Source organism: Colobus angolensis, unplaced genomic scaffold (assembly GCF_000951035.1).
Source record: "Colobus angolensis palliatus isolate OR3802 unplaced genomic scaffold, Cang.pa_1.0 Scaffold157, whole genome shotgun sequence".
Taxonomy (NCBI): Eukaryota; Metazoa; Chordata; class Mammalia; order Primates; family Cercopithecidae; genus Colobus; species Colobus angolensis.
Window position 1 is genome coordinate 3,019,316 of NW_012114677.1, and position 9,322 is coordinate 3,028,637.

The following is a 9,322-nucleotide window of genomic DNA, read 5'->3' on the forward strand; positions in this document are numbered from 1 at the left end:
TACTAGGTTGGGGAAGTTCTCCTGGATGATATCCTGCAGAGTGTTTTCCAACTTGGTTCCATTTTCTCCCTCAGTTTCAGGCACACCAATCAGACGTAGATTTGCTCTTTTCACATAATCCCATATTTCTTGGAGGCTTTGTTCATTTCTTTTTACTCTTTTTTCTCTAAACTTCTCTTCTTGCTTCATTTCATTCATTTGATCTTCAATCGCTGATATTCTTTCTTCCAGTTGATCGAGTCAGTTGCTGAAGCTTGTGCATTTGTCATGTAGTTCTCGTGTTATGGTTTTCATCTCTATCAGTTCTTTTAAGGACTTCTCTACATTGGTTATTCTAATTAGCCATTCGTCAAATCTTTTTTCAAGGTTTTTAGTTTCTTTGCGCTGGGTACGTAGTTCCTCCTTTAGCTCTGAGAAGTTTGATCGACTGAAGCCTTCTCTCTCAACTCATCAAAGTCATTCTCTGTCCAGCTTTGTTCTGTTGCTGGCGATGAGCTGCGTTCCTTTGGAGGGGGAGATGTGCTCTGATTTTTTGAATTTCCAACTGTTCTGCACTGCTTTTTCCCCATCTTTGTGGTTTTATCTGCCTTTGGTCTTTGATGATGGTGATGTACTGATGGGGTTTTAGTGTGGGCATCCATTCTGTTTGTTAGTTTTCCTTCTAACAGTCAGGACCCTCAGCTGTAGGTCTGTTGGAGTTTGCTTGAGGTCCACTTCAGACCCTGTTTGCCTGGGTATCAGCAGCAGAGGCTGCAGATGATAGAATATTGCGGAACAGTGAGTGTTGCTGTCCGATTCTTGCTCTGGAAGCTTCGTCTCAGGGGTGTACCCTGCCATGTGAAGTGAGAGGTGTCAGTCTGCACCTAGTAGGGGATGTCTCCCAGTTAGGCTGCTCAGGGATCAGGGACCCACTTGAGCAGGCACTCTGTCCGTTCTCAGATCTCAACCTCCATGCTGGGAGATCCACTGCTCTCTTCAAAGCTGTCAGACGGGGGTATTTACCTCTGCTGAGGTTTCTGCTGCTTTTTGTTTAGCTATGCCCTGTCCCCAGAGGTGGGGTCTACAGAGGCAGGCCGGCCTCCTTGAGCTGTGGTGGGCTCCACCAAATTCGAACTTCCCGGAGGCTTTGTTTACCTACTTAAGCCTCAGCAATGGCGGGCGCCCCTCCCCCAGCCTCGCTGCCACCTTGCAGTTAGATCTCAGACTGCTGTGCTAGCAATAAGGGAGGCTCCGTGGGTGAGGGACCCTCCCAGCCAGGTGTGGTATATAATCTCCCGGTGTGCCGTTTGCTAAGACCCTTGGTAAAGCACAGTATTAGGGTTAGATTTACCCAATTTTCCAGGTGTTGTGTGTCTCAATTTCCTTTGGTTAGGAAAAGGAATTCCCTTCCCCCTTGTGCTTCCCAGGTGAGGTGATGCCTCGCCCTGCTTCAGCTTTCTCTGGTTGGGCTGCACCCGCGGACCGGCCCCACCTGTCTGACATACCCCAGTGAGATGAACCTGGTACCTCAGTTGAAAATGCAGAAATCACCCGTCTTCTGTGTCACTCATGCTGGGAGCTGGAGGCTGGAGCTGTTCCTATTCGGCCATCTTGGGCGCGCCCTCCTCTATTTGTTGAAATCATTTTAGTAGGAATGGTACTGGCTCTTCTTTGTATATCTGTTAAAATTTGACTGTTAATCTATCAGGTCCTGGGCTTTTTGGGGAGGTTGATAGGCTATTTATTACTGATTCAATTTTTGGAGCTCATAATTGGTCTGTTCAGAGACTGAATTTCTTCCTGGTTCAGTCTTGAGAGGGTGTATGTGTCCAGGAATTTATTAATCTCTTCTAGGGTTTCTAGTTTGTGTATGTAGAGGTGTTCATAGTAGCTGCTGATTGTTATTTTTATTTCTGTGGCATCAGTGGTAACATTCCCTTCAGCATTTCTAATTGTGTTTATTTGAATTCTCTCTCTTTTTTTATTAATCTAGCTAGTGCCTATCTTATTAATTTTTTTAAAAAACCTTGATTAAATGATCTTTTGAACAGTTTTTCATGTCTCAATTTTTTTCAGTTCACCTCTGATTTTACTTATTTCTTGTCTTCTGCAAGCTTTGTGGTTGATTTCTTCTTGCTTCTCTAGTTCTTTCAGTTGTGATGTTAGGTTGTTAATTTAAGATCTGACTTTTTGATGTGAGCATTACCTCTTATGCCCTACCCTAACTTTTCTCCTTCTCCTAGAAAACTCAGAACTGTGCTTTCTAAACCAATTCAAACTTTCTCAGTGAATCAACCTGGTCTCCCTGAGGCAAAGTTAGCAATTTTCCATTTGACATGGTTCTGTTTCTCTGTAAGAATATCTAACGCAACAATGCAAGTGTTCCATTCCCTCCTGGATATGTGGGGAACTCCTTTTGGCTGAGACCAAGACTTAAAACTTTGTTCTTTCAACATCAATGAAGATCTACTTAGAAACTCTCCATTTTTACAAGAAAGATGTATAAATACCAATGAAAAAATATAAAATTATGACATACAATTATATTGTGGAAAGGCTGAATAAATAAGTGAACTAAGCTCTAAGAAAAAAAGAAGATGATATAAAATGATATATAAATGAAAAACCTGAGCTGGTATGGCATAATTAATGAAGGGGGCCTGCCCCTCCACACTTGTGGGTATTTCTCACAAGGTGGAGATGAGAGACTGAGTGAAGAAATAAGACACAAAGTATAGAGGAAGAAAAGTGGGCCCAGGTTACTGGCACTCAGCAAGTGAGGGCCTGCACCAGCACTGGTCTCTGAGTTCCCTCAGTATTTATTGATCACTGTTTCTACTATCTCGGTGAGGGGGATGTGGCAGGACTATACGGTAGTGGTGGGGAGAGGGTCAGCAGGAAAACATATGGGCAAAGGAATTGGTGTCATAAATAAGTTTAAGGAAAGGTACTGTGCCTGGATGTGCACGTAGGCCAGATTTGTGTTTAACTTTACACAAACATCTCAGTGCAGTAAAGAGTGGCAGAGCAGTATTGCTGCCAGCATGTCTCACCTCCAGCCATAGGGCGGTTTTCTCCTATCTCAGTAAATAGAATGTATCGTCGGGTTTTACACCGACACATTCGATTCCCAGGGACGAGCAGGAGACAGATGCTTTCCTCTTATCTCAACTGCAGAGGCCTTCCTCTTGCACTAATCCTCCTCAGCACAGACCCTTTACGGGTGTTGGGCTGGGAGACTGTAAGGTCTTTGCCTTCCTGGGAAGCCATATCTCAGCCTGTCTCAGGGGTGGAAAATCAGGAAAATACCCAGACTTTCTTGGGCAGAGGTCTCTGTGACTTTCTGCAGTGCATTGTGTCCCTGGTTAATAGATAATAGAGAATGATGATGACTTTTACCAAGCATACTGCCTGCAAACACATTTTTAACAAAGCACATCCTGCACAGCCCTACAGCCCCTAAACCTTGAGTCAATACAGCACGTTTCTGTGAGCACAGGGTTGGGGCTAAGGTTACAGATTAACAGCATCTCAAAACACAAGAATTTTTCTTAGTACAGATCAAAATGGAGTTTCTTATGTCTTCCTTTTTCTACATAGACACAGTAATAGTCGGATCTCTCTTCCTTTCCCCCACAATTAATGTACCAGTAAAGTATATACATTGCAGAAGTGGCAGGAAAACTGCATACAGGGTGAGACCTGAACAAAAGCTTCAAGGAAAGGTCAGATCTCTGTATGGAGATTGGAAGGGGAGACAAGGAGAGGCTAGGAAATACAAATTGCTTGATCTTTACCCTTAAAAGAGATTAAAGGGGGCTCAGGAAAACATGGTTTGCTTTAGGAGAAGGACACATGTTCCATGCTGGCAAAGCTCAGAGCATCCCTACCTTCTCCAGGAGGAAAGGGGAGGCAAAGGAGCAGACAGACTGCAGCATGGCCAGGTCAGCACAGGACACCCAGGCCAAGCCAGGTGGGCTCCACTGTACAGGTAGTGAGGAGTCACTGCAGAGTGAGCTTTATTCATCAGTTTGTTTTGTTTTCTTGAGTAACTAAGACACATGATCAAAGTTGACCTTTATAAGTATTGCTGTAGCTGAACATAGGATGGATAAAACCAGTGTTTTAAAAATTATGTTGTATAGAACACTAGCCCCAGTGAGATATTAGTGGAATACACAGGCACACACACACATGCACACACTCACACTGAGCTCAGATTATTCTGGCAAATATTGGGTTAAGCAAACTAAAAGAAACATCTTTAGTGCTGAACTTCTCAGAACCTGGAATGTGGCTACATGCTTAAGACAGAGCATGTCATTTTTTTCCCAGAAATGCTGAAACACTTTCCTTCCCTTGGCTTCAGTGTCACCTTCTCTCTCCTGGTTCTCCATCAACCTCTTTGGCTGCTCCTTCTTGATTTCCTTCTTGACAATCTGCTGCTGCTCAGTCATGCTCTTTTCATTCCTCGTGGATTTGTCAAGTGAGTTTGTATTCTTGCAGATTAAATTTTCCTTGTTTTTCCTGACACCTCTCCTTCTCTGACCCTCCCCTGGTCTGAGGCACGTGTTCCATCCTCTCCTTGTCTGACCCTCCCCTGGTCTGAGGCATGTGTTCCATCTGCGTGTGCTTTTGGCATCCTGGGATGCTCCCAGCATGTTCCCTGCCACGCTCCATCACGTTTTCTCTCCCAGACTCTGCGAGGGCAGCAGTCTTGTCTCCACTGTTCCTTCAACACTCAGCACATAATGCAGAAGCTGACTCCATAACATTTAGTTGGCCAACTGAGACTAAATGTATGTTCCTCTAGATCTTAAAAAGTTACAATAAGCAACATAGTACAATAGTCAAAACAAGTCTCTTTAGTCAGGAGTTCTCTATACATGCACAACAGTTGGAAGTCATTATTAGACAAAGTGAAACAAACTGTCACAAAGTTCCCTGAGATAAATTATTTTGCTTTAATCTTCAATTCATCATGTGAGATAATCAAGACCATGTGTTATTGTAAATATTTCTAGCTTACAACACAACAACCTGATTTTTATTGTTTGAAATAACCACAATATAAATCAGTGAACTAAAATTTTTATAAATACTCCTTTCAAATAAAATTCTGCGTAAGTTTTACATGTCTCATATGTTCAAATGATAACGAGCTCTTAGGCTTTTCCAATACCTCAGTCAAAACTTTGTACTGATTCCAGCTGTGGGAACAGTATCTGAGAGTTATGTTACAGATGGGGGAAAGGTACTTATGTGACATTGGCTTTTGCACGACTGTGCCCTTTTGGGTCCAGAAAAAGCTGTTCCCTTCAAATCCTAAAATCTGTTCTGCCAGGTGTGAAGGCTGGGTGGGAAACACAGTTTTTTAAATTTTAGCCACAGATGTTTTATTCCTTGCTTAAAGCAGTGACTAGATAAAGGCCACTAGAAGAGCCTCCAATGTTTCTTCAGAAGCAGCGTGCCTGAGAACATCTTCCTGAAACTCTCCCTTATCTCTGCCCAAAATCACCTTAGGTAGGAAAGTCAAAACTCAGCAGGCTGAGGAGATCCAGGGGGATCACTGAGCTCTGAGGCTTATGAGAGAAGAGAGAGAGGTCTAAGACTTTTGTGTATAAATTTATGGGTTACAAGTGCAATTTTGCGTCAGCATGGATGGCATAGTGAAGTCAGGGCTTTTAGGGATCCATCACCAGAATAATGCACATTGTACCCATTAAGTAACTTCTCACTATTTACCCCGTCCATCCCCTCACCCTGCTGAGTCTCCATTATCATTCCACTCTCTACGTCAATACCTACACATCTTTTAGCACCCACTTATGAGTGATAAAATATGATATTTACTCTGTGTCTGGTTTGCTTCATTTACAATAATGGCCTCCAGTTCCATCCATGTGTCTGCAAAAGTTATGATTTTATTGTTTTTTGTGCCTGAATAGTATTTCATTGTGTATATTTTCTACATTTTCTCCTCCAATCACCTGTTGATGGACATTTAGGTTGATTTTATATCTGTGCTACTGTGAATAGTGTTGCAACAAACATACAAGTACAGATATCTTTCTGATACACTGATTTCTTTTCCTTTGCGTACCCATTGGTGCAATTGCTGAATCAGATGGAGCCAATTGATAATCAGTAATGGTGACCAATAACCAGCTAGAAACAAAGTACTTAGCAGGGCCTGAAAATGCCAAAACCCTGAGGCCACTGACCTTCAAAAACTCCAACAGCCCTGAGGGAAACGTCTCCAAAGACATTTATCCACCATTCCAAGACCCTTTATTGTCTGTCCTCTGTGCATCTCAGAAGTCTCTTTTTATCACACTGTCTGTACACTGTGTGAGCCATTTGTATGAAACTACCTGACACTCCAAGGCATCTTTTTTTTTTTTTTTTTTTTTTTTGAGACGGAGTCTCGCTCTGTCGCCCAGGCTGGAGTGCAGTGGCCGGATCTCAGCTCACTGCAAGCTCCGTCTCCCGGGTTCACGCCATTCTCCTGGCTCAGCCTCCCGAGTAGCTGGGACTACAGGCGCCCGCCATCTCGCCCGGCTAGTTTTTTGTATTTTAGTAGAGACGGGGTTTCACTGTGTTAGCCAGGATGGTCTCGATCTCCTGACCTTGTGATCCGCCCGTCTCGGCCTCCCAAAGTGCTGGGATTACAGGCTTGAGCCACCGCGCCCGGCCAGGCATCTTATACTATGTATTCAACCATATATCCCTAGTACCTAGCACAGTCCTGGCATAGAGTTTGCTACTAAACATTTGTGGAATGAAGTAATTATCTTGTATCTGGGTTCCAAGTTTTCAGGTGATTCTTCACTAAAAATAAAGTATTACAGTTTGCAAATAATCTACTTCCTTTTTTACAAATGGGATTGATTTTAATCTTATCCCCTAATAACAGCATTTTCATTTACTTCCATCTAAATACACTGTCCTAAGAGAGCAATAAGAAGGAGAGTTGAAGCTGGAGCTTGAAGAATTGTACATGGTCCACACTGGCCCGAGGTGCATCGCCCACCTGGGCTTCATCTGTTAGGTATGTCAGGGAAGATATGCAGGTGAGAGTGGCCTCAGCAGAGGACCCCAGATCTCTGACTTCCCCATCGGGCAAGTGCACCTCTGTGAACAAAGTCTTCAGAGCCAGATGACAAGAATGGCCCAAGCAGTCCACCAGGGAAACCTGGGCCCAGTGTACATCAATGCAGAGCGTCAAGCACAGCGTAACAGGAGTACGGTTGCCTAGTCCTGTTCAGAGATCCCTGCATCCCACACACTGTAAAATGAGGAAATGCAGAGAAACAGATGTAGCTGAAGAAGACAGCAGGAGCAACAAGGAGGGACAACCACGACCTAGGAGGGCACCATGACAGAGACACCTGGACCCCACGCTAGGCTCAGTGCCTGTTATACTGTTGGGACCCAGTGCTTTCCCTCTCCATCACTTGGCATTTTTTGTTGCTTAAAATAATGTTTCTCATGTTCACCTTTCCTAGGAGACACAGGCAGACCCTGTGACACTACAGCTCCTGACACACAGTAGGTGCATCACAAACACCTGCTGAGTTCACACCCTCTTGCCCTCTCAAACCTTCTTGTCAAGTCTTCAGTGAAAAGGAATTGCTGATTGAGCAAGAATTAGGCTTCTAGAGACTCCTGGATCCACTGAAGTTTGAGACAAGGTGAGATTTGTTTGCTGCCATATTCCTAGCTCATAGCATACTGTAGTCACTTAATAAATATTTGTTAAGTGAGTGAATTGATTCATACATCTTACTTAGCTATATGTTTTCTGAGTAAAACTGATAAATTTAATAGTTTACTTCTGTATAATTTTACTTTACTTATTCAACAAACCTGACAAGTCTACTAGACGCCAGGCACACAGTTGCTAAAGAAAAAGAGGTATAAGATGCAATTCCTGTCTACATGAAAGCCACACTCTAAAAAGTAGAAACATATGAACAAATTATAACAATACATTGGCTAAACTCAAAATCAGAGGGGTTTGTTTCTATTTTATTTTACTTTATTATTATTTTTTTTTTGAGATGGAGTCTCGCTCTGTCGCCCAGGCTGGAGTGCAGTGGCCAGATCTCAGCTCACTGCAACCTCCGCCTCCCGGGTTCAAGCCATTCTCCTGCCTCAGCCTCCCGAGTAGCTGGGACTACAGGCGCCGCCACTACACCCGGCTAGTTTTTTGTATTTTTTAGTAGAGACGGGGTTTCACCGTGTTAGCTAGGATGGTCTCGATCTCCTGACCTCGTGATCCGCCCGTCTCGGCCTCCCAAAGTGCTGGGATTACAGGCTTGAGCCACCGCGCCCGGCCTGTTTCTATTTTAAACAGCTCTATTCAGGAAGTGTTAGAAAGTTCTAAACAGGAAATGTTCCAACACACCATCTAAGCATGGAGCAGAAGCCACCCATAATTGAGTTTGCTACCACCAACCCCAACAGCAAGAATTCCTATCCTGCTGCTGCAACATAAGTGTCACTCTGATTTTATTCCTGCTATGTAACCCCATTTTAGACTCACTGGTTGTCAATGTTCTAAAAAAGTATTAAAGAGAAAATATTATTATGGTGATGAGCCCATTCACTGCAGCCATCTCAGCATCATACTAATTATAAGGCCTATCATTTAAAAATAAAACTGTTTTTTAAATTTATTTATCCAGATATCAGTGTTACATAAACATATTTGCCATCAGACTTTGGATTTATGGGTTAAATAGCATATAAATGTGATTAGAGGCTTAAGGTTTACACTTTTCTGGTTCTCTCAAATTTTTTTCAAAGTAGCATATGCCTTTCTAAATAATTGTGAGTATGTTTTATAAAATAAACATTAAAATGTATATTTTCCAAAAACAAAATACAGCTGCCATTGGTAAATGAGGATGTTGGGCTACAACAGACAACTTCTCTTGGGAACCGTTTAATCACTGCTCACTTTTACACTCTGTCCAGAAATGTCAATGGCTTTAAAATGTAAAGTATATTACACAAGTAAACTTATACTTCTTCAGTATTGTGCAATATTTAATACTTGTTCTAGCTCTCTCTTGCTGAATAGTAAGCCATTCCAAAACTTAAGGAATTATTTATTGTTTAATATTGTTTATTGTCATTATTTGTTTAGTAATTTTAAATAACATTATTTCTCATGGTTTTATGGGTTGACAGGTGCTACAGAAGTTCTCTTCTGGAGTCTTTCTTGCAGTTGTGGTTGGTTGGCTGCTGCTGAAGTCCCCTGAAAGCTCAGCTAGGCTAAAGAGCCCAGATGGGTTACTCACTTGGCTGGCAGTGCACATTGGCTGCTGTGTGTGGT